The sequence below is a fragment of the Bos mutus genome, chromosome 27 (assembly GCF_027580195.1).
Source record: "Bos mutus isolate GX-2022 chromosome 27, NWIPB_WYAK_1.1, whole genome shotgun sequence".
Classification (NCBI taxonomy): Eukaryota; Metazoa; Chordata; class Mammalia; order Artiodactyla; family Bovidae; genus Bos; species Bos mutus.
This window is the reverse complement of record NC_091643.1, coordinates 40,585,583-40,611,654: the sequence shown is the minus strand read 5'-3', so window position 1 is coordinate 40,611,654 and position 26,072 is coordinate 40,585,583. Positions and strand designations below refer to the sequence as shown.

The 26,072-nt window shown below is 40.7% G+C and overlaps 1 protein-coding gene and 1 pseudogene across 1 annotated transcript in view; one reads left to right on the top strand and one right to left on the bottom strand.

Moving 5' to 3' along the window:
- Nucleotides 1–26,072, bottom strand: part of CSMD1 (CUB and Sushi multiple domains 1) — a 1,688,220-nt gene that overhangs the window by 1,512,117 nt on the left and 150,031 nt on the right. The gene's annotated exons all lie outside the window — the stretch shown is intronic.
- The window catches only part of LOC138985923 (twinfilin-1 pseudogene), a 32,603-nt pseudogene continuing 20,532 nt past the window's right edge, over nt 14,002–26,072 (top strand).

Sequence of the window (26,072 nt, the reverse complement as noted above, 5' to 3'; positions counted from 1 at the left end):
CAGGTATTAAAACATCACATGGGAACTTGGGGGGAAAAATGAGATAAGAATGCAGATAAAACACTGGTAGGTTATTCAGCCCCAAAATGTCAGTCCCCTTCCTTGGAAGAGAGGCAAGTCTATTCTTTACACATTAGTTCTCCACCAAATACCTTTTAAGACTTTCAATTGTTTCCTTGGAAAACCCATTCTGCCTGCTTTGTCTTGTTTTTTATATATGTGCTATTTTCTATTTCATCTAAACTCCATCTTTGCTGTTCAGAAACATTCTTCCTTACGTTACACAGAGAAAGCAACACACAAAGGCAAATTCAGTGACTGAGACCTTAGAGTTTGTCTATGTTTTATCGGCAAACATTAAGATCAATGACAGAAGCTGACTTTCATCTCATTTCCCTCCATTTTCGTCTCTATCTCACCTTCCCACCCCAGGGGTCCATGAGTTCTGTCCTGCAGAAGGTGAGAGCAATTTTTCTGAACACCCCAGAGTGCAGATTATTAGGCCTTTCACAGATGAGGTAGATGCAATCCTGAGCAATATTTAAAACCAAATCTGCATGGTTATTTTTCCCACTTAAACAATGACAACCACATTTTGGCTACATGACTTCAGCAAGAGAAAAATAATAATGCCCAGTTGTGTGGAGCTACAGTTTCTCTGAAGCTATAGCATGAAGTGAGAACTTAAAATTCTATAGTCATCCAGATCATTTCCTTTTTTGCAAAGCAAAGAAAAAAGATCCCGGGTTTAACTCTCTGCGCACAACAGCAGCCCGTGAGCCTGTGGCCTAAGTAGGACCCAAGTATCAGGAAGGGATGAAGATGGACAGGCCTGCTCCTTCTCTCCTGCCCACACCTTCCTGAGCATCAGCCACACAAGATCCACCCAGGCGGGAGCCTGGAGAGCCCGGTACACCTGCCATCTCAGGAAGAGAAGAACAAACCAAACCATGATGTTCTACCAAAGGCAAGCTCGCAAAATGCAGGATCTCATTTTGGTGAAACTTATCCAGTAACCTCTTCAGGGGCACGTTAACTATCCCATGGGCTCCCTACTGTGACCGTGCCCTGAGGACCACTCTGCTCCGGGAACTCTCTGCTTCAGGGACTCTCTGCAGGACCTCTCTGCTCCCGGGCCTCTCCGCTCCGGGGCCTCTCTGCTCCAGCACTGTCCCTCCTCTCTCTGGCACCCCCACCTGTCCCAGCCACTCCCCGGTCCCTCTGACGAAGTGAACACAGCCTCTGCCTCCATTACTGGCTGTTGAGAAGTCAGGAGCTACTTGCTGTGCACCAAGCTGCGAGTCGTTTTGAAAGCAATTCCTTCGAGCTGAGACACGGACTTATGATGGGGAATCAAGGTTTACGAAAATGAGTTCACTGAGGTAGACAATATCAGGACAGATCTTTTCCAGGCTTCCTTTGTGAATCAAAGAGCAAGGGGCACAGAAGCCGGAGGAAGTCGACTAAGAGCTTACAAAGCTAGAATGGGAGAGGGAGGCGAGGAAGCCTGAAAAGAACTCATTTTTAAAAGAAAGAAAAAAAAAGAAAATACAACTCTCTTTCTTCTTTTTTTTCTCAAATGCTTTTACAAGATCTGTTAGACAGATGCTGTCAATACCTCAGCAACCTGGGCAACATGTAGCTTGTCTCTTACACTTAATTCAACTTTTTATGACTTCTTTTTAGCATGGGGGTAGTGTTTCCCTGGAGAAGGCAATGGCACCCCACTCCAGTACTCTTGCCTGGAAAATCCCATGGACGGAGGAGCCTGGTAGGCTGCAGTCTATGGGGTCGCTAAGAGTCAGATACGACTGAACGACTTTACTTTCCCTTTTCACTTTCATGCATAGGAGAAGGAAATGGCAACCCACTCCAGTGTTCTTGCCTGGAGAATCCCAGGAACAGGGGAGCCTGGTGGACTGCCGTCTATGGGGTCGCACAGAGTCTGACACGACTGATGTGACTTAGCAGCAGCAGCAGCAGTGCTTTTCTGATGGCTCAGCAGTGAATAATCTGCAGGTTCGATCCCTGGGTGGGGAAGATCACCTGGAAAATGGAATGGCAACCCACTCCAGTATTCATGCCTGGAGAATTCCATGGACAGAGGAGCCTGGCAGGCTACATGCATGGGGTCACAAAGAGTCGCATGCGACTAACACTTTTTTTTTCTTACAAAATATTCCAGAGCATAAGGTGTTTCACCACTGCCTGAACTTCAGCCCATGGACTCCCCTCCTCCAAAGTCAAGTTTCACCATGACTTTGAATGCCACAACTACTTCGACACCCAAAGCAAGAAATTCTCAATATATTTTCTACAACCTGGCTGAGTCAATCTATTTATATAGCTACTGCCCTGGTGTTGTGAGAAGAGAAGTTCCCAGTCAATTCTGTTGGCAATATTTTGGGGGAGGAGGTGGAGAATATTCAGTGCTTTTCAATTTATGCATAATCTTTTCAGGCCCAATTGTATTCAAAGTTGTTCCAAACTGCCAGAGCTCTTTTTGCTCCTTTCCCTATTCATATCCGCACATCCAGCTCGCTCTGTACCATCCCTCTTTCGAGGACAGAGGATGAAAGCCATGCGGTGCTGCAGAGGTGGCGGCTGCAGCCTGTCTCCACGCAGGCGGTGAAGCAAAAGGCCAGGAGGAAGGGAACCCGCGCCCCAGTGAGGCAATTATCAAACCCCAATTAAACAGAAGGCAGAATGTAAAGAGGGTGCCAATTAAACATACAGCGCTCTTTTCGGCACAAAGCTCCTATGGGCAGTTATGCAGGACCTGTGTTTAAGGCTGAGGCTCGGCAGGAAGGTGGGTGGCAGGCCCAGCTCGCCAGAATCAATGGCAGAAAAAGCATTTCTTCTTCCCCAGCGCTGGTGTGAGGAACGCACGGGCATCCTCCGAGTGCACTGCGCTCACAGTCACTCACGCGCACACTCCCTGAACAGGGTTCAGGTTTCTTAGACAAAAGATGGGAGCAAAGAGCTCACCAAAGGGTCGGCAGCCAGCTCATGTGACAGGACAAGAGCAGCAAGGCTCCTGCCAGCCCAGGCTTCAGTGTCTTCCCTAGAAGCATCCTCTGCGTTTGCACAACACCCTGGATACGCATCCACTCCAGAATTCCCAAGCTGAAGTGATTTACTTATTTCCTCCTTGGGAACGCAGTAAGATCACAGGAAGGCTGGTGTCACCTTCGTCTTCACCGTGGTGTGCCCTACACGGGGGTCATCACAGTTAAGACTTGGCAGCTCTGATCTTGTTGGAACCAAAAAGTAAAAACTACTTGTTTTTCAGCGTTATTTGTGGGAAGGCAGATTGATTTCTAGTTTATTTACATATATATATGTGTGTATTTATTTACTTATATATATATATGTTTGTATAACTTATATGCTGTGCATATCTCATCTATATATTCTATAGTTCTGTATAAGTTTAAGTTATTAATACGTATTTCATTTGAGGAGGAAGAAATGTGGAGAAATATTCCAACTCTATTGCCATTTGGAAAAAGATGATTCAACTTTAAAATAGTAAATTCAAAATATGAAGTACTGTGGCTGTAAAATGGAGTTGCATTTTTTTTAAAGTCTATTTGGATAAAGAAAACTGTTTATTGAGCTCCTATCTTACTGTTCTGGGCACTTGTCTAAGTCCTGAATCGTTAAATCTAACCCTCCAAAGAATCCTTGAGGCAGATTCAACCTTTATTTCATAGCTGAGGAAACTGACCAAACTAACACTTTAGTCTCAGATTTTTCAGTGTCAATTCCATCGGGAATCTCTACAACGTTGCAGAAATGTTATAGCTAAGGGTATTCACTCAATCCCAGAAATAAAAATAATACACTTAGATTAGATGGCTCAGCATTATATACAGACTATAGATCTGTATTCCCTCAGGTTAAAAAAAATCTTAAATTTTTTTTTACCAACTTATCACTCAGTTACAGAAACATCTAATAACAGTCTTCTATGGACATGACATTAATGGAGACACAAACAGAATAAAAAATTGAGGCATTTCTGTTGAGAGATTTAAACCAAGTTAAAGAAACAAACACTGTATGCCCTCAAAGGAAAAGTCAAATTAAGGGTCAGTGAATTATAAAGAATGCTTCACAGAGGCAGTGAGTGCTGAATGAATCCTGTGATCCTGGTTATGTACCAAGAAGGAGGAAGGCAGTGGTGAAAGAAGAACTTCATGGGGAAAGTCTTGGAATTAACAGCTGTATTTCTTTTATCACTTCCTACCAGAGGGTGTATTATAATCAGATTTAAGTGAGTAATGCGATGCAATAGCCAAGGAGATATAGCTGTTGACAAGAACAGTAGAAAAATAGAGAGATAAGATACACTGGTGGCAGAGAAGGAAGAAATGTTTGAATTTTATAGACAGTATTTTACTGGAATTTTCAAGTAAATATAGCTGGGAGGAGGAAAATGGAAAATATCGGGTGGGAAGGTAATGGTTAGAGTTTCAGTCACTGATGTGGATTTGATTGTTGAGGAGGTGAAGACTAATTCTCTAGGGTACTGAGAACAGAACAAGGAAAGCAAATACCCACGGGCTGAATGAATCCCAGAGGACATCAACAGAGAGAGAGAGGAGAGACTGGAGGTGGAGAAGTGAAAGAGGCTGAGAAAATACAACGGCACCAAAGAGGATGAAAGAGAGATTTCAAGGGGACACTGCCTTGGTTAATATAAGCATCACAGAGATCATGAACGTGGATATTTAACTGTCAGTTATGCAAATTATTCCATATATGTTGCCAGACATAAGTTATGATCATAGCAGAGGAGAATTGACATGTATATCGTCTATAAAGCAAAGGAAGATACACAGGCAAGAATTGTGTATTTAGTATTTAGAAAATTACATAAAATTGTTAGGCTTTTATATACTAAATATTCCTTCAGTATATACTCTCTTATTGTCTCTCTAGGATGTGTAATTATTTTCGCTTTGTGCAAATCGACCATGCCTACAGTCATTGTCCTCTGCTATGGCAGGCTGCTTGGCATTTTAAAATAAGTAACATACTGATGTTTATATTTGTGCTGTGTGCTCAGTCGCCTCAGTCATATCTAACTCTGTGCGATCCTATGGACTGTGGGCTCCTCTGTCCTACCAGGCTCCTCTGTCTGTGAGATTCTCCAGACAAGAACTCTGTAGCTCACCATTTAAAATTTATCTAATCTATATTGAGGAGCTGCTACCTAAAATATTTTTGTACCTGATATAACACTAATATCTACTTTTTTGGAACTATCAGCTAATAAGAAGAAAATAAACTTATATTTCCAATTTATTCCTAAATAAACCTGGAAAGAGAAAAAAAAAAAAAAAACTTATTTGTATATAATTGTGTCCTTAGGAAACCCAAGAGGTCACAACTGAAGCACTATTAAACCAATAAATAACTTTGACAATGGGTGTATATGTGATGAAAATATAAAACTGAAAATAACTTACCAGTGCAGCCAATTTGAGAAACAGTCATCACTATAAGAAAGGTAGCAGCACATTATTCTCTGATAAACCAACACAATGCATTAATCCTGGAGAGAATGGGTGGGCACTAGAAGTCAGGGGGCAAATGGGAAGATATGAGAGATGTGTTGCATGCTTTGTGGATTATAAAGCAATGCAAGAATACCAACTGCTATCACTAAAATGATGTGGCTTTTTAAGGTATTTCTCCAAGAGCAGGACACGATTTAGTGATTAATAACAACAGCAGATGTTTTTAGTAGCATCACTGATCTACCAAGGCATCTGCCTTCTCCTTGATGGTTGTACTTCAGAACTGAACCAAAGTCATGGCCACTACAGAAAACAGCACGGTGGCTCCTCAAAGGATTACTAACAGTATGACCCATAAATCCCATTTCTGGGTATATGTTCAAAGTAACTGAAATCAGGGCTGTAAAGGGATATTTCTACCTCCATAATCATTGCACCTTCTACACAGCAGCCAGGATATGTAAACAATGCATTGACAGATTAATAAATGAAGGAGATGAAACATTAAGCAAGCTTAAAAGGGAGGAACACTCGACCACATGAGACAGCGTGGACAGACCTGGAGGACATCATGCTGAGGGAAATAGGCCAGACATAGGAAGACAAATACCACATAATTCCACTTATATACATTATCCAAAATAGTCAGACTCAGAGAAACAGAGGGAAGAATGGTGGTTGTGAGAAACCAGAGGGCAGGAGGAAACATCTGCTGCTCAAGGGGCATCAAGCTCCCATTCGGGACGTGTAAGTTCTAGAGGTGTGTTCATAACCACCGCACCTGTAGTCATCAATACTCTATTGAACGCTTAAACATTTGTGAAGACATTAGGTCTTATGATCAGTATTCTTGCTACAACTAGAAAAAAAAAAGCTGAGAACAAAACAAAAAAGTCTCAATCAGATTCAGTGATAAAAGCTTTATCTTGTTCTGTATTTTTTAGTTGTATTTGGTTAAATGCGTGAGACATTGACTTGTGGAACAAAGTTTTTTATGATTTCATTAAAAAACAATAAGAATAACAAAAAATCAGTAAGGCAATGGAGAGACAAAAAATAACTTAAAATAAGTAATCCATATTATTGACTAAACATCAAATCTAATGCTGTGGATAAACTTCTAAGATAAAGTAAACAAAAGGTAAGCAAAGATAAAGATAAGGTAAATGAAATCAATACAAATTTTAAAACAGACAAAATATCTATATAAGTTGTAAGAGCATTTTCTCTCAGACCTAGTATGCTATTACAAATTATTCACTTACTTAATTTTTTGATCCCTAAACACCTTAATATTCATAAAGTATACAAATTATTACAATGGATTTGTCACTTGATAACTTAACTCTGTTTTTAAGAGGGGAGTTTGTTTCTTTCTATCATAACCAAAATCCAGAGTTTGGTGTATATGTTTCACTGTTTTACAGTGAGACCTCTTAAAGCTTTAATTTTCTCATCTGTTAAGTGAAATCTTTGGACAAAATTCTAAAGCTATGAGTTTTTTACTTTAAGCATTGTTTTTTTTTTTTTTTTTTTAACCAATCTATGAGTTACAAGTTCAAGGTAAACAGCTTCTTGTCTGAAAAAAATGTTTAAAGTCTGAAGCATAAAACTGGAGGTAACAGTGACATTTCTGAGAAAAAAAATCTAAACATATTTTTAAACATCTGGCATACTAAGAAATACAAACATGTTTTAGTAATCAAAACTAATAACCACATTGGCCTTTCTAGAAGTTGCCAAAACTGCAGTATTTTCTTAGCATTTGAAGCTACTTCCACAGCTCCATAACTAACTAGCATTCTAGGAAAATAGTGAATTCATGCTTTGGAGATTAACAGGATATTTGGGGGATAAGACTAGCTGTCTAACATTCATCATGAGTGAGACTACAGTTCACACTCCTTTCCCATGAGAGGATGCCCTGTTTAATGGACTGAGCAAAAGTGATGGTGGTACGTTTCAGAACTGACACCACGTGCTATGTTACTTCCCTGTTGATGTCTGCTTGCAGAAGATGAAGTTCAGGCCACTAGGGGGAAGGAGCACAGACACCTGAGTGGAACATGGAGGACTGATATTCCTCTAACCTGAACACCTCCCAGGACTCTTACAGAACAGAGAGACTGTCTTCTATTAGGTAAGACCCTGAAATTTCAGTCCCTGTAGAAAGTCCAGCCTTCACCAAGAATACAGTCAGTTTATCACTTTCTTCAAAATGCATTGTTTTACCACCTTACACACAGATAAGTATAAACACTTTAAAAAGGGCAACCTTTAAGTTTTAGTTTAACTATGCATCTTTTTTAATTAAGAAAGAAAATGATGACTAATATGTGTAAGAGTGATAACTCTATAATATAAATAATAATGGGACATTCAACTTCTGTCTTGTATGTAGTTCTTCTGTTCCTAAGATATATGGAAAGAAAGGATGAAATACCCTTTAATTCTAAAGAAAGTTGAATCAATCAAAAATTTCTAACAATAATTTTCAAATATATTTTCATAAAGTCTTGTATTTTAATTAGGAAATAAGCTTATGTTTAACAACATTTATTTTTGTCCTGTGATTCATTTTTATCTTATATTTCAAAAAATTTCCTAACAGTAAACTTTCACATTTCATGCTGTTCATGGGTTATACAGTGTAAGTGACAAATAGGTTCAAGGGATTAGATCTGATAGACAGAGTGCCTGAAGAACTATGGAGGAGGTTCATGACACTGTACAAGAGGCAGTGATCAAGACCATCCCCAAGAAAAAGAAATCCAAAAAGGCAAATGGTTGTCTGAGGAGGCCTTACAAATAGCTGAGAAAAGAAGAGAAGCTAAAGGCAAAGGAGAAAAGGAAATATATACCAATTTGAATGTAGACTTCCAAAGAATAGAAAGGAGAGATAAGAAAGTCTTCCTCAGTGATCAGTGCAAAGAAATAGAGGAAAATAATTGAATGGGAAAGACTAGAGATCTCTTCAAAAAAATTAGAGATACCAAGGGATAATTTCATGCAAAGATGGGCTCAATAAAGGACAGAAATCGTATGGACCTAACAGAAGCAGAAGATATTAAGAAGAGGTGGCAAGAATACACTTTTCTGTGTATTCTTGTACAAAAAAGATCTTCATGACCCAGATAACCATGATGATGTGATCACTTACCTAGAGCCAGACATTCTGGAATGTGAAGTCAAGTGGGCTTAGAAAGGATCACTATGAACAAAGCTAGTGGGGGTGATGGAATTCCAGTTGAGCTGTTTCAAATCCTGGAAGATGATGCTGTGAAAGTGCTGCACTCAATATGCCAGCAAACTTGCGAAACTTAGAGTGGCCACAGGACTGGCAAAGGTCAGTTTTCATTCCAATTCCAAAGAAAGGCAATGCCAAAGAATGCTCAAACTACCACACAACTGCACTCATCTCAATGCTAGCAAAGTAATGTTCAAATTTCTCCAATCCAGGCTTCAACAGTACGTGAACTGTGAATATGCAGATGTTCAAGAAGGTTTTAGAAAAGGCAGAGGAACCAGAGATCAAATTGCCAGCATCTACTGGATCATCGAAAAAGCAAGAGCATTCCAGAAACACATCTATGTCTGCTTTATTGACTGGGCCAAAACCTTTGACTGTGTGAATCACAAAAAACTGTGGGAAATTCTTAAAGAGATGGGAATACCAGACCACCTGACCTGCCTCCTGAGAAATTTGTATGCAGGTCAGGAAGCAACAGTTAGAATTGGGCATGGAAAAACAGACTGGTTCCAAATTGGTAAAGGAGTACATCAAAGCTGTATATTGTCACTCTGCTTATTTAACTTATATTCAGAGTATATCATGTGAAACATCGGGCTGGATGAAGCACAAGCTGGAATCAAGACTGCCGGGAGAAATATCAGTGTCCTCATATATGCAGATGACACCACCTTTATGGCAGAAAGTGAAAAAGAACTAAAGAGCCTCTTGATGAAAGTGAAAGAGGAGAGTGAAAGAGTTGGCTTAAAACTCAACATTCAGAAAACTAAGATCATGGTATCTGATCCCATCACTTCATGGCGAATAGATGGGGAAACAATGGAAACAGTGACAGACATTATTTTGGGGGGCTCCAAAATCAGTGCAGATGGTGATTGCAACCATAAACCTAAAAGACACTTGCTTCAAGGAAGAAAAGCTATGACCAACCTAGACAACATTTTAAAAAGCAGAGACGTTCCTTTGCCAACAAATGTCCATCTAATCAAGGCTATGGTTTTTTCAGTAGTCATGTATGGATGTCAGAGTTGGACTATAAAGAAAGCTGAGCACCAAAGAATTGATGCTTTTGAACTGTGGTGTTGGAGAAGACTCTTGAGAGTCCCTTGGACTGCAAGGAGATCCAACCAATCCATCCTAAAGGAAATCAGTCCTGAATGTTCATTGGAAGGACTGATGTTGAAGCTGAAACTCCAATACTTTGGCCACCTAATTAGGAAGAACTGACTCATTTGAAAAGACCCAGATGCTGGGAAAGATTGAAAGCAGGAGGAGAAGGGGATTTCAGAGGATAAGATGGCGGATGGCATCACTGATGCTATGGACATGAGTTTGAGTAAGCTCCGGGAATTGGTGATGGACAGGGAAGCCTGGCATGCTGCAGTCCACGGGTCACAAAGTGTTGGACACGACTAAGTGACTGAACTGAAATGAAACTTTCACATTATCCAAACTTCTGCAATTTTTTAGAAAGTAATCTTTGCTATTTGTCTGCTAACTAACCAAAGGAACCCTTGTTAGCGGAGATCCATGTAAAAGTTGTCCCAATGTCTCATTTGTTTTCTACTAAAAAAAAAAGGAAAAAAAAACTATTTCCCTTCAAATTCTAGCTCAGCATACATCTCATTCAAAGATGGGTGTTTAATGGACTCCACCCTAGAGCATCCATATGTCTTCCCCTTCGGAAAACACAAGTGCCATATGTGTAGCATACACTCAGACTCACCGGTTCTGTAAACATCCATGCCATGAACTGGGCCTCACTCTGGGTAGTGCTGACAAAAAATCTTAAGAGAAGATTCTTACTCTCAAGAATTGCATTACAGAGCTCGGAGGTAGGCAGAGAAAGCATGAATATTTAATTACAATCCATGGACTTATACATTTTAACACTGGTTTCTGTAGAGGGCCACTGGAGAAAGTATCAGTTTCCAACTGAAATATGTAAGAAAATTTCATAGAAGTGGAGATAGTTTAGCACAGCAATAGAAACTGGACACAAATTCACTGGGAAGAAGAGAGAGAGCAGGCATTTTCAGGCTAGGAGGCTGACCAGTTTATCCAAAGGCATCTTGACCATTGTCAACATGCTCTGGGATGGGACAGAGTTCTCACCTGCATACACTTGTCTTATGATGAAAGGTTTCTCTGATAAGGAGGGGAGGGGTTTATACACCCAAAATTTTAGTTGAACATGTTTGAAATGTAAGTGGGAGGTGTTTGGAATGATGTAAAAGAGAGGAGCAAACTGTCTAAGCAGGAGGGAATGCCTACCGGCCTGATAAGAATGAGGACACAGCAGACAGAACTGAACTTCTCTCGGCCACCAGACAGGAACTATACAACTGTCTCCATGAAAAAAGGACATTTGGAGACGGAAAACTTCCTAGAGAAGAGGGGGGAGACAGTGAAACTGCAGATCCAAGAAGCAGTGAAAAATAAAACAATTTTCTTTTTTCAGTTCCTATGAGGTGTCATTTTGAGCACCTCTCTGATGCGGCTTAAACACAGTTCATTAGCAAACATTTATTTTTCATCAACTGTGTGTCTCACTTTGCTAGACACTCTGGGGTGAAATAAAGATGAAGATAATATAATGTTTTGCTTTCAAAGAAGCTCTAACATTGTGTAAGATGGGACTTCCAGTTAGCGCAAATACCAGTGCTAATGATTTTGAAATAAAATTAAACATATCTTTTGTTATGCTCCACAGTCAAAAGAATCCAATTAAATGCCAATAAAATAGAACTTTTCTTCTAGAATTTAATTCAGTAATTTTTTTCAACAAAATTATCCAAACCCTATAAATTTGGAAATTAGATTCTACCATACATAAAAGATCAAGGAAAGTGAGTGACACACCATCTTTTCTTTCATCAATAAATGAATCAGGGGGTTGGGAGATGTCCTGCCTCCCCACAGCCTCATCCTGCTCACATGACAGCTGGTACAGGGTCTGGAATAGATTTTAGCTGCTTCAAAGAAGTATCAGATGTATTTAAATGTAAAGATGTAAAACATTCATAAATTATTTCAGTGCTGTGTCAAAACAGTGAGTCATGATATGTCAACTATTTAAAAATATTAACTTTTACTTTCTTTTAAAAAATGCAAAGGTTTCTGGAAGCTTTCAGTAGCATCTCTCTTGAAGAAAATACATAAATAACATGAGGCCACCCAGAGGGTAAATCCCACAGGACACTCTAAAGGTCAAATGTGGGAAAAGTGTGAGTTTCTCTGTGGAATTGCTGGGAGACACATGCAGACAAGCATGGGTATTCTTCTCCCCTACCCTGTCAGTTTCTGATAAATCAGCTACATAGGATAAGCAATGGTCCTTCCATTCTGGTTTGCTGGAACAGCTGTGAAGAGAAACCCAAGTGAGATGGCAGGCACTGAGAGAAGGCATCAGAGGGCAGACACACTGAAACCATAATCACAGACAACAGGCCAATCTGATCACATGGACCACAGCCTTGTCTAACTCAATGAAACTAAGCCACGCCGTGTGGGGCCACCCAAGATGGGCGGGTCAGGGTGGAGAAGTCAGACAGAATGTGGTCCACTGGAGAAGGGAATGGCAAACCACTTTAGTATTCTTGCCTTGAGAACCCCATGAACAGTATGAAAAGGCAAAAAGATACAACACTGAAAGATGAACTCCCCAGATCGATAGGTGCCCAATATGCTACTGGAGATCAATGGAGAAATAACTCCAGAAAGAATGAAGGGATGGAGCCAAAGCAAAAACAACACCCAGTTGTGGATAGGACTGGTGATAGAAGCAAGGAGTAGCCATCATGGTCAACAAAAGAGTCCGAAATGCAGTACTTGGAAGCAATCTCAAAAATGACAGAATGATCTCTGTTCGTTTCCAAGGCAAATCATTCAATATTACAGTAATCCAAGTCTATGCCCTGAGCAGTTACTCTGAAGAAGCTGAAGTTGAATGATTCTATGAAGACCTACAAGACCTTCTAGAAATAATACCCAAAAAAGATGTCCCTTTCATTATAGGGACTGGAATGCAAAAGTAGGAAGTCAAGAAACACCTGGAGTAACAGGCAAATTTGGCCTTGGAGTACAGAATGAAGCAGGGCAAAGGCTAATAGAGTTTTGCCAAGTGAATTCACTGGTCATAGCAAATACCCTCTTCCAACAACACAAGAGAAGACTCTACTCATGGACATCACCGGATGCCCAGCATCAAAATCAGATTGATTATATTCTTTGCCCCCAAAGATGGAGAAGCTCTAAACTGTCAGCAAAAATAAGACTGGGAGCTGACTGTGGCTCAGATTGTAAACTTCATATTGCCAAATTCAGACTGAAATTGAAGCAAGTGGAGAAAACCACTAGACCTTTCAGGTATAACCTAAATCAAATCCCTTATGATTATACAGTGGAAGTGAGAAATAGATTTAAGGGATTGCATCTGATAGAGTGCCTGATGAACTATGGACGGAGGTTCATGACATTGTACAGGAGACAGGGATCAAGACCATCCCCAAGAAGAAATGCAAAAAAGCAAAATGGCTGTGTGATGAGGCCTTACATATACCTGTGAAAAGAAGGGAAGCAAAAAGCAAAGGATAAAAGGAAAGATATACCAATTTGAGTGCAGAGTTCCAAAGAATAGCAAGGAGACATAAGAAAGCCTTCCTCAGTGAACAATGCAAAGAAATAGAGGAAAACTATAGAATGGGAAAGACTAGAGATCTCTTCAAGAAAATTAGAGATAACAAGGGAATATTTCATGCAAAGATGGGCTCAATAAAGGACAGAAATGGTAGGGACCTAACAGAAGCAGAAGATATTAAGAAGAGGTGACAAGAATACACAGAAGAACTGTACAAAAAAGATCTTCATGACTCAGATAATCATAATGGTGTGATCACTCACCTAGAGCAAGACACTCTGGAATGTGAGGTCAAGTGGGCCTTAGGAAGCATCACTACGAACAAAGCTAGTGGAGGTGATGGAATTCCAGTTGAGCTATTTCAAATCCTAAAAGATGATGCTGTGAAAGTGCTGCACTCAATATGTCAGCAACTTTGGAAAACTCAGCAGTGGCCATGGGACTGGAAAAGTTCCATTTTCATTCCAATCCCAAAGAAAGGCAATGCCAAAGAATGCTAAACTTCCACACAATTGCACTCATCTCACATGCTAGTAAAGTGATGCTTAAAATTCTCCAAGCCAGGCTTCGGCAATACGAGAACCATGAACTTGCAGATGTTCAAGCTGGTTTTAGAAAAGGCAGAAGAACCAGAGATCAAATTACCAACATCTGATGGACCATTGAAACAGCAAGAGAGTTCCAGGAAAACATGTATTTCTGCTTTATTGACTATGCCAAAGCCTTCGACTATGTGGATCACAATAATCTGTGGAAAATTCTGAGAGATGGGAATGCCAGACCACCTGACCTGCCTCTTGAGAAACCTGTATGCAGGTCAGGAAGCAACAGTTAGAACTGGACATGGAACAACAGACTGGTTCCAAGTAGGAAAAGGAGTACGTCAATTCTGTATATTGTCACCCTGCTTATTCAACTTATTTGCAGAGCACATCATGAGAAAAGCCAGGCTGGAAGAAGCACAAACTGGAATCAAGATTGCCAGGAGAAATATCAATAACCTCAGATATACAGATGATACTACCCTTATGGCAGAATGTGAAGAAGAACTAAAGAGCCTGTTGATGAAAGTGAAAGAGGAGAGTGAAAAAGTTGGCTTAAAGCTGAACATTCAGAAAACTAAGATCATGGCATCTGGTCCCATCACTTCATGGCAAATAGATGGGGAAACAGTGGAAACAGTGGCTGACTTTATTTTCCTAGGCTCCAAAATCACTGCAGATGGTGACTGCAGCCATGAAATTAAAAGACACTTACTCCTTGGAAGGAAAGTTATTACACAGCATATTAAAAAGCAGAGATATTACTTTGTCAACAAAGGTCAGTCTAATAAAGGCTATGTTTTTTCCAGTAGTCATGTATGGATATGAGATTTGGACTATAAAGAAAGCTGAATGCTGAAGAATTGATGCTTTTGAACTGTGGTGTTGGAGAAGATTCTTGAGAGTCCCTTGGACTGCAAAGAGATCCAACCAGCCCATCCTAAAGGAGATCAGTCCTGGGTGTTCACTGGAACGACTAATGTTGAAGCTGGAACTCCAATACTATGGCCAACTCATGCGAAGAGCTGACTCATTAGAAAAGACCCTGATGCTGAGAAAGATTGAGGGCAGGAGGAGAAGGGGATGACAGAGGATGAGATGGTTGGATGGCATCACTGACTCAATGGACATGGGTTTGATGGACTCCGGGAGTTGGTGATGGACAGGGAGGCCTGGTGTGCTGCGGTTCATGGGGTCGCAAAGAGTCAGACACGACTGAGCAACTGAACTGTTCTAAACTTCCCATTCTGTAGAGAGTCAGCAAGAGAGAAGACACAAGACATGTAGCACATCTGCATCTTGGTGCTATCAGGCTCAGTTCAGTGCACTTCAGTCACTCAGTGTGTCAGGCTGGGAAGTCATAAACTCAGCGGTGTGAGAAGAATAAGCTCTGTGACAGAAAAAGTCAGTGGAAACTATGGCAGAGGAATAGGCGAAGATTCTTGGAAAGTAAACAGTAGATTTTTGAGGAGAACTAAATTAATAGAAGGAATAAAATGACAGTCTAGAGGTTCTAGCCAGCCTAAGCCACCAGGATTCCTACCAGACAGTGTGGTGTCTGCCACCTCCCGCAGTTGAGGGAGACACACAGAAGAGGCAAGGATGGTGATCATCAGAGCCAATGTCCAAGAGCAAAGTGAATATGCCCTGTCTGGACACATAGTGCAATCCCCCAACAAAGCGCTTGTCAAAGTACTTGTTTGAGCAGCAATATAAGATCCCTAAAACATTGAATAACATTTGACTTTTAGCAAGCGTGCCCCTCTGTGTCTTTGCTTTTAGTCTCTCCTGATGATGTAGATACTGAAGACATGAACTTAGAGGATCCTTTGGTTCCTGGACAAGCTCAATCTGGGACCGCTGCTCACTTAGTAAGAATCATCACAGTAATACTAATAATGGATGGCAAGTAGGAGTCAAGTCAGAAAAACTGATGCAAAGTCCAACTCAACAGTTAGCTACTGAGACCACATGACTCAATCAACCTTGATAATTCTTGTTTTTCCTAGTTTTCACATAGTAAAACTAGTATAATGCCCTATCTGATGAGAAAGGAAATCTCAACTGTCCAAATACAGTATCTGATATGTAATGAAGAAACAGAAATTAAACCTCATATTAGCAACTTCTTCAAAACATGATTGTGGAAACTAGAGACTCACTGGGAGACTCTTTGGTGAGTGTACAACTCTTGTCTTGGTAGGAGCTGCTATTCTTATTTTTCAACTTACACCAGTAGGAAAAGTACCTCCCTCCCCAGAAACAGCCAGACCAGAAACAAAGCTCACTCTCGACAGTAATAAGAATTCTGACTCTTCATTACAGTAAGACAACCTTGGGCCTTTTAAAGGAGCCTCAGCAGAAATAATGTCGTTTCATTTTCATGGTAGTTCTCCACTCTTAAAAAGAAGCAATCTCAACCACTACTCTCCACACTCAGGAAGCAAATAATATTATATATCCCATTCTTTGTCTATAAGATTTTCCACAAAAGCTCTGGAAAGAAATGTACCTGTCAGTGTAGAGTTTACTACCGTGTCTCAGTTTGGGAGCCTCTCCCTCACTCTACTCACTTAATTGATCAGTAATATTTTATGTGCACCTATCATTCACTAGGTTATCTGCTAGGAAATGGAATTGCATGCAGAGACCATAGTCCTAGATGGAACACAATGGATAGATTTAGGGAGATGCACATATAATGAAGCACAGCTATGCTACCAGGTGACAGGTGCCGTGACACAGTCCAGAATGATGTAGACGACTATGGGGCAACTGGACCAAGACAGTGGCCGCTTTACCAGAGAAAGGCATGAACTGCTTTAGAGCAGCAGCAATATCTAATCCAGATGTAAAGAAATGTCTAGAAATGTGAGCTAAATGAAATACACATTTTTATTAAAAACTTCATAACATTATTGAAAATGAGGTAGAGTAATCCCAGTTAAATTTGAGTTTGGTATACTTGCTTTCAACTGGACATCTGAACTGGGTATTGAAGGGGCAGGTGGGTTGATATTTCTACAACAAGCAATAATAGAAGAAAGAAGGCAGATAACTGATTCTACCTTGGGTGCCTGCCTTGGGGTGTGAGCAAGAAGCATCAGTCCCACGGACCTCGGGGTCAGACCTGTGCCATCTATGTGAGCAAAAATGGCCTCCATGTTGGCTCTGTATGTCTTCATGGCAAGAAGTAAACTGTTAGCTCAAAAGCCCACTGGTATCAAACTCCCTTTTTTTACACATTCAATTATTTTAAAAATAACCCCAAACTCACACATTTGTGGCCGCTTAGAACCTCTGCAAATCCTCACCTGGCAGCGGCTGCCCATTGATAAGATGGGGCCTTGAGGCTGTTGGTCCCTGAGATGAGCTGAGCTGTGTCCCTCAGACATGCCTGTGCTAAGCCGTCACCCCGACCAGCCTCACAGGGTGACTGCATTTGGACACAGTTCTCTAGAGAAGCTATAAAGTAAAACTTACTTAACTTCAGGACTGCATCCAACCTTGTAAGAACCCAGACGCACGGAGAAAAAAGGTCATACAAGGACACAGTGAGAAGAGGACCATCTACAAGCCAAGATGCCAACACCTGATCTTGGCTTTCCAGCCTCCAGAACGTGGAGACAACACATTTCTGCTGTGTACACCCCCATACTAGATGACTTATTCAGACTCTGAGCCATGCCTGCCCTTTGGGGTCCTCTGGCCCGAAGGCTCCCTCCTGTACTGTTCCATGACATCACCTAAACACATAAGTCCCTCTTCCATTCTCCTTTCCCATGTGAGCCCCACTGCACCCCACCCTCCTCCCATTCAGGGTGTGGTCTTCTAGACACTTCTGGAAACCTCTAGAAGCTCTCATGCTCTGAACACCCCTCCCATTCAAGCTACTCTGAACATCAACCTATAGAGCTTGCTGTATATCACAGCCTCTCACAGTTATACTTTCTTCTCTGATCAGTCCCCAGCCCCTCAAACTCCCCCCACATAGGAGTCTCTGCACATTTGTCTCTCAGTACCAAAAAGACACCTTTGCATTTGGAGAAATCCATACAAATTTCTTGTTGATCAACTCAGGAAATATTAATACATTTATTTTGGTTATTTTCAGCAAAATATGACAAAATTCCTTCCTTTACAGTAGCTTGAGGGTGAATACAAATGTCACATTTTCATACAAACATGAATTTCATGACTCTAAGTTATTAATTCAGCATGCTATCACTTTTCACTATGAAAAATGAAAACCTAAGATAAGTGAAATTCAGTGTATCAGATATAGTCCAAGACTGAGAAAACTAATTATTCAGATCTCTCTTTTTCTGCATTTCATTGTGAATGCAGGAATTCAGATTATGCATTGGGCTTCTCCATCCAGTAAACTGTTTTAAGTAAATTAAAAGAAAGGACAACAACAACAAAAAAAGACTGTAAGTTTCTATTGAAAGTGAAAGTGTTAGTCACTCAGTCATATCTAACTCTGCAACTCCATTCACTGCAGCTCATCAGGCTCCTCTGTCCATGGGACTTTCCAGGCAAAAATACAGGAGGGGTTGGGCATTCCCTTCTCCAAGGGATTTTCCTGACCAAGCGGTAAAACTCAAGTCTCCTGCATGCAGGCAAACTCTTTACTGTCTGAGCCACCAGGGAAGCCAAGTTTCTATTCCATGAAATAATTCATATGAGAAAACATCCAGTTTGTGAGATATAACCATATTATGATCAAATTCTATGAAATAATGTTAAACGACATAATTTTAGCCTAAGGTGGTAATGGAAACTGTACATCCTTTAAGTATTTAAGCAAGACCTGCTTTGGACATTGAGTTCATCAGGGACTACCTTCCTATCAGGATATGCTATGCTAAGTCACTTCAGTCGTGTCCAACTCCGTGCGACCCCATAGACGGCAGCCCACCAGGCTCCCCCGTCCCTGGGATTCTCCAGGCAAGAACACTGGAGTGGGTTGCCATTTCCTTTTCCAATGCATGAAAGTGAAAAGTGAAAGTGAAGTCCCTCAGTCGTGTCTGACTCTTAGCGACCCCATGGATTGCAGCCTAACAGGCTCCTCCGTCCATGGGATTTTCCAAGCAAGAGTACTGGAGTGGGGTGCCATTGCCTTCTCCATCCTATCAGGATAATCATGGGTTAAATAGTTAATCATCCAGAGCAGTGATTTCCTCATCCATGACATAATATACAATTTCAAAGATTAGTGACAATTCAGTTGAATACTTAGATGATTCTCCTTAAAGAATAACTGGAGCATACTAACTGCTTAATAAATATTGATTTCTAATTTCCTTTACTCCTTTATTCTAAACAATTTTCAGAGTTGATACCAAATGTTCACAGTATATTCAATGTGCAGGAGTCTTTCAACACCTAAGGGGCCAATATTTTGTTAAAACTAAAGTGGTATGAATACATTTTAAGAATAAAACATATTCAATACACAAATACCTATCCTTAAAGAATGCATCACAAAACATAAAGGGCTTCTCAGTCCTTCAACAAACTGCTTATCAAAGCCAAAGTTAAATGTACACAGTAAAAAAATCTAGTTCTCAAGTGTCTATGAAAAATATACTCTCAATAGCGGTTAAAATTTTTTTTTTTTAAATGCATAGTTCACGCAACTTGAACTGAGTAGGTGGCTTCTTTGCATTCCAAGAGTATATATAACACTGCATGTTTTGATGAATATCAAGTACTATTGTTAGATTCCAATCCTGTTCCATGCAATATTGATTTTCATAAAATTGACACACAAGCTGTTTAATAAAGGAAAACACTGCATAGCTCACTGCAAGCTTTATTAGGATTTTTAAATGTCTAAAATCACATAAAAATCTAGTGAAAACCTGAATTATAGTATTATGTTTTTCCTGGAAATGTAACTTGCCACAAGACAAGAACAGCATGACACTAGTGGTATTCATGTGGGCTGACTCCATGTGTCATGTCATAAACCTGGCATTTCATTTCTTACTCCCACAGGCACAAAACAGCGGCACCCCATGCCCTGCAACAGCAGTGAATAGTGGTGGCAGAAGCACCAAAGCTTCAGTCTTCAGAATAAAAGGTACTATTCATAAGGCGATTTGGGATTCTCTAAAAACATGAGGATGGCATACATAAATGACATAACATCCTAAGTCTTTCAACGTGTAAGGGAAGCAAAGCACAGGTAAATCCGATGTCCTTTCCTGAGATAAAAATATACCCTGATGTTTTAATAGATCAAAATCAAATCTAAGTAAATTATAGAAGATTATTCAGCATGAACAAAGGGTAACATTGCTACTCTTCATGCTAATATTCCTATTATCCAGTAATGCAGGAGTTAAAAAGTGTTTATCAACCTAACAGTCACATTGAAAGTATGGAAAAGGGTTAGAAGCTCAGTCATGTCTAACTCTTTGTGACCCCATGAGTTGTAGCCCGCCAGGTTTCTCTGTCCATGGAATTCTCCAGGCAAGAATACTGGAGTGGTTCAGTTCAGTTCAGTTCAGTCGCTCAGTTGTGTCCTACTCTTTGCAACCCCATGAATCGCAGCACGCCAGGCCTCCCTGTCCATCACCAACTCCCGAAGTTCACCCAGACTCACATCCATCGAGTCAGTGATGCCATCCAGCCATCTCATCCTCTGTCGTCCCCTTCTCTTCCTGCCCCCAATCCCTCCCAGCATCAGGGTCTTTTCCAATGAGTCAACTCTTCGCATGAGGTGGCCAAAGTACTGGAGTTTCAGCTTTAGCATCATTCCTTCCAAAGAAATCCCAGGGCTGATCTCCTTCAGAATGGACTGGTTGGATCTCCTTGCAGTCCAAGGGACTCTCAAGAGTCTTCTCCAACACCACAGTTCAAAAGCATCTTTGGTGCTCAGCCTTCTTCACAGTCCAACTCTCACATCCATAAATGACCATAGGAAAAACCATAGCCTTGACTAGACGAAGCTTTGTTGGCGAAGTAATGTCTCTGCTTTTGAATATGCTATCTAGGATGGTCATAGCTTTCCTTCCAAAGAGTAAGCATCTTTTAATTTCATGGCTGTAGTCACCATCTGCAGTGATTTTGGAGCCCCCCAAAATAGCCATTCCCTTTTCTAGGGGATCTTCCCTACCCAAGGATGGAACCTATTGCTGCTGCTGCTAAGTTGCGTCAGTCGTGTCCGACTGTGCAACCCCATAGACAACAGCCACTAGGCTCCTCCATCCCTGGGATTTTTCAGGCAAGAGTACTGGAGTGGGTTGCCATTGCCTTCTCCAGGATGGAACCTGAGTCTCCTACATTGCAGGTAGATTCTTTACCATCTGAGCCACCAGGAAAGCCCATTGGTCACACTACTTATGGCTTTCTCAGCAAGAAATTTCCCCCACTTTCTCTCTTGCCCCACTACCATCTTTTCTCCCAGTTAGCATTCCCTAAGGCTAGTTTTTACTTCATCTTTTTGAAACCAGGAGTCCATCTAGAACAGTCTACCTAAGTAGATTCCACTCATCCTGTTTTTCCCAATCACAGCACCCCCTATTATAAGCTTAAAAATCTGTAATATTAATAGATTAAATCATTTACTTCCTGACACACTGGATTCCCAAATAAATTATTACTCCCTTGAAGACCAGAAATGAGTTTATTACTCAATATATACTGAGTCGCAAACACACATACAAGATTAACACACGTGTAACACACTTTTAAAAGTTGATACAACATGCTATTTGAGCACAGGAAGGGGAAAGCCTACTCCTCTTTAGAGCCAAGGGTAGCTCCACAGTGTAAGATACAGTTGAGCTGGACCTCACAGGTTTGAGAGTGCTCTAGATTTTGATCACCAGAAAGAGAATTCCAGACAGCATTGTGGTTCTCCTACACTGTATATGGTGGGTTTTGTTTTGTCTTTGTTTTTTTGGTTTTGATATGTACATTTATATTTCACTAAAACTTATCACCGAAATTACAAAGAGAATGCTTACAAGTAAGTTAGATTACATTCTGTAGAGAAATGACAAAGATAACGGTTACTAGTAAGTTAGATTACATTCGTACTTCAACTCTCAAAATTCTTTATGCTGCTGCTAAGTTGCGTCAGTTGTGTCCGACTCTGTGACCCCATAGACGGCAGCCCACCAGGCTCTGCCATCCCTGGGATTCTCCAGGCAAGAACACTGGAGTGGGTTGCCATTTCCTTCAGTTTAAAAGAAAAAATCATACTCATGATACTCTGTTTTATTTTTATATTCATCCAAAAGTGTAAAAATGGTAAAGCTAAAATTGCTTAGCTCATCTCTGTTTCCATATTCATAAAAATCCAAGTATAGTTGCAGAAAAATACTCATCCTCTTTCATGTCTTCCTTGGGTTGGGGGGCTCTCTCTTGAAATTAACTGAAAAGCCATACTCCTGAAATTGAAGTCAAACATTAACTGAGAGAATTTGCTACACATAATTGTCAATGAGCTTGGTATTTCATTTCACAGTCTATAACTCTGAGTAGATAGTGGCAAAGTCAAGACTTCATGCAATCTCCATTTGCAGTGGATCAGAAATTTGGATTTCAGTAAGTCATTGGTGGGTGGTAAAAGAGGGTACAATCACTACATCCAGGTTGAAGCATCTAGCAGGTGATCATATAACTTGCTGGGTGGAGGAGGAGGCTTAGAGGTCACTTAGCTCCTCCAATTTCTAACAGGTTATTATCAGAATGGCTAAGGACTGGAGGCACGCTGCTGAAACTTAAGAGAATGCTGGTTTAGATAAGTGATTTCCCTGTATTTACAACAGGGCAGGTGTAAACATTCTAGGAATCAGCGAACTAAAATGGACTGAAATGGGTGAACTTAACTCAGATGACCATTATATCTACTACTGTGGGCAGGAATCCCTTAGAAAAAATGGAGTAGCCATCATATCAACAAAAGAGTCCGAAATGCAGTACCTAGATGCAATCTCAAAAATGACAGAATGATCTCTGTACATTTCCAAGGCAAACCATTCAATATCATGGTAATCCAAATCTATGCCCCGACCAGTAACTCTGAAGAAGCTGAAGTTGAACGGTTCTATGAAGACCTATAAGACCTTCTAGTACAAACCCCCAAAAAGATGTCCTTTGCATTATAAGTGACTGGAATAAAAAGTAGGAAGTCAAAAAACACGTGGAGTAACAGGCATAGTTGGCCTTGGAGTACGGAATGAAACAGGGCAAAGGCTAGTAGTTTTGCCAAGAGAACACACTGATCATAGCAAACACTCTCTTTTAACAACACAAGAGAAGATGCTACATATGGACATCACAAGGTGTTCAACATCGAAATCAGACTGATTATATTCTTTGCAGCCAAAGATGGAAAAGCTCTATACATTCAGCAAAAACAAGACCGGGAGCTGACTGTGGCTCAGATCATGAACTCTGTATTGCCAAATTCAGACTTAAATTGAAGAAAGTGGGGAAAACCACTAGACCATTCAGATCAGTTCAGTCACTCAGTCGTGTCCAACTCTTCGTGACCCCATAAATCGCAGCACGCCAGGCCTTCCTGTCCATCAGAAACTCCCAGAGTTCAATCAGACTCAAGTCCATCGAGTCAGTGATGCCATCCAGCCAGCACATCCTCTGTCGTCCCCTTTTCCTCCTGCCCCCAATCCCTCCCAGCATCAGAGCCTTTTCCAATGAGTCGACTCTTTGCATCAGGTGGTCAAAGTACTGGAGTTTCAGCTTTAGCATCAATCCTTCCAAAGAAAACCCAGGGCTGACCTCCTTTAGAATGGACTGGTTGGATCTCCTTGCAGTCCAAGGGACTCTCAATAGTCTTCTCCAACACCACAGTTCAAAAGCATCAGTTCTTCAGTGCTCAGCTTTCTTCACAGTCCAACTCTCACATCCATACATAACCACTGGGAAAACCATAGCTTTGACTAGACAGACCTTTATTGGCAAAGGAATGTCTCTGCTTTTGAATATGCTATCTAGGTTGGTCATAACTTTCCTTCCAAGGAGTAAGCATCTTTTAATTTCATGGCTGCAGTCACCATCTGAAGTGATTTTGGAGCCCCCAAAAATAAAGTCTGACACTGTTTCCACTGTTTCCCCACCTATTTCCCATGAAGTGATGGGACCAGATGCCACAATCTTTGTTTTCTGAATGTTGAGCTTTAAGCCAACTTTTTCACTCTCCTCTTTCACTTTCATCAAGAGGCCTTTTAGTTCCTCTTCACTTTCTGCCATACAGGTGGTGTCATCTCCATATCTGAGGTTATTGTTATTTCTCCCGGCAATCTTGATTCCAGCTTGTGCTTCTTCCAGCCCAGCATTTCTCATGATGTACACTGCATATAAGCTAAATAAGCAGGGTGACAATATACAGAATTGATGTACTCCTTTTCCTATTTGGAACCAGTCTGTTGTTCCATGGCCAGTTCTAAGTGTTGCTTCCTGACCTGCCTACAAATTTCTCAAGAGGCAGGTCAGGTGGTCTGATATTCCCATCTCTTTCAGAATTTCCCAAAGTTTTTTGTGATCCACACAGTCAAAGGCTTTGGCATAGTCAATAAAGCAGAAATACATGTTTTTCTGGAACTCTCTTGCTCTTTCGATGATCCAGCAGATGTTGGCAATTTGATCGCTGGTTCCTCTGCCTTTTCTAAAACCAGCTTGAACATCTGGAAGTTCACGGTTCACGTATTGCTGAAGCCTGGCTTGGAGAATTTTGAGCATTACTTTACTAGCATGTGAGATGAGTGAAATTGTGCCGTAGTTTGAGTGTTCTTTGGCATTGCCTTTCTTTGGGATTGGAATGAAAATTGACCTTTTCCTGTCCTGTGGCCACTGCTGAGTTTTCCAAACTTGCTGGCATATTGAGTGCAGCACTTTCACAGCATCATCTTTCAGGATTTGAAATAGCTCAACTGGAATTCCATCACCTCCATTAGTTTTGTTTGTAGCTTTCTAAGGCCCATTGACTTCACATTCCAGGATGTCTGGCTCTAGGTGAGTGCTCAGACCACTATGATTATCTTTGTTGTGAAGATCTTTTTTGTACAGTTCTGTGTATTCTTGCCACCTCTTCTTAGTATCTTGTGCTTCTGTTAGGTCCCTACCATTTTTGTCCTTTATCGAGCCCATCTTTGCATGAAATATTCCCTTGGTATCTCTAATTTTCTTGAAGAGATTTCTAGTCTTTCCCATTCTGTTGTTTTCCTCTATTTCTTTGCATTGATTGCTAAAGAAGGCTTTCTTATCTCTTCTTGCTATTCTTTGGAACTCTGCATTCAGATGCTTATATCTTTCCTTTTCTCCTTTGCTTTTCACTTCTCTTCTTTTCACAGCTATTTGTAAGGTTTCCTCAGACAGCCATTTTGCTTTTCTGCATTTCTTCTTCTTGGGGATGGTCTTGATCCCTGTCTCCTGTACAATGTCATGAACCTCATTCCATAGATCATCAGACACTCTATCTATCAGATCTAGGCCCTTAAATCTATTTCTCATTTCTACTGTATAATCATAAGGGATTTGATTTAGGTCATACCTGAATGGTCTAGTGGTTTTCCCTACTTTATTCAATTTCAGTCTGAATTTGGCAATAAGGAGTTCATGATCTGAGCCACAGTCAGCTCCCGGTCTTGTTTTTGTTGACTGTATAGAGCTTCTCCATCTTTAGCTGCAAAGAATATAATCAATCTGATTTTGGTGTTGACCATCTGATGATGTCCATGAGTAGAGTCTTTTCTTGTGTTGTTGGAACAGGGTGTTTGCTATGACCAGTGCATTTTCTTGGTAAAACTCTATTAGTCTTTGCCCTGCTTCATTCCGTATTCCAAGGCCAAATTTGCCTGTTACTCCAGGTGTTTCTTGACTTCCTACTTTTTCATTCCAGTCCCTATAATGAAAAGGACATCTTTTTTGGGTATTAGTTCTAAAAGGTCTTGTAGGTCTTCATAGAACCATTCAACTTCAGCTTCTTTAGCATTACTGGTTGGGCATAGACTTGGATTAATGTGATATTGAATGGTTTCCTTGGAAATGAACAGAGATCATTCTTATCAAATCCCTTATGATTATACAGTGGAAGTGAGAAATAGATTTAAAGGATTAGATCTGATAGAGTGCCT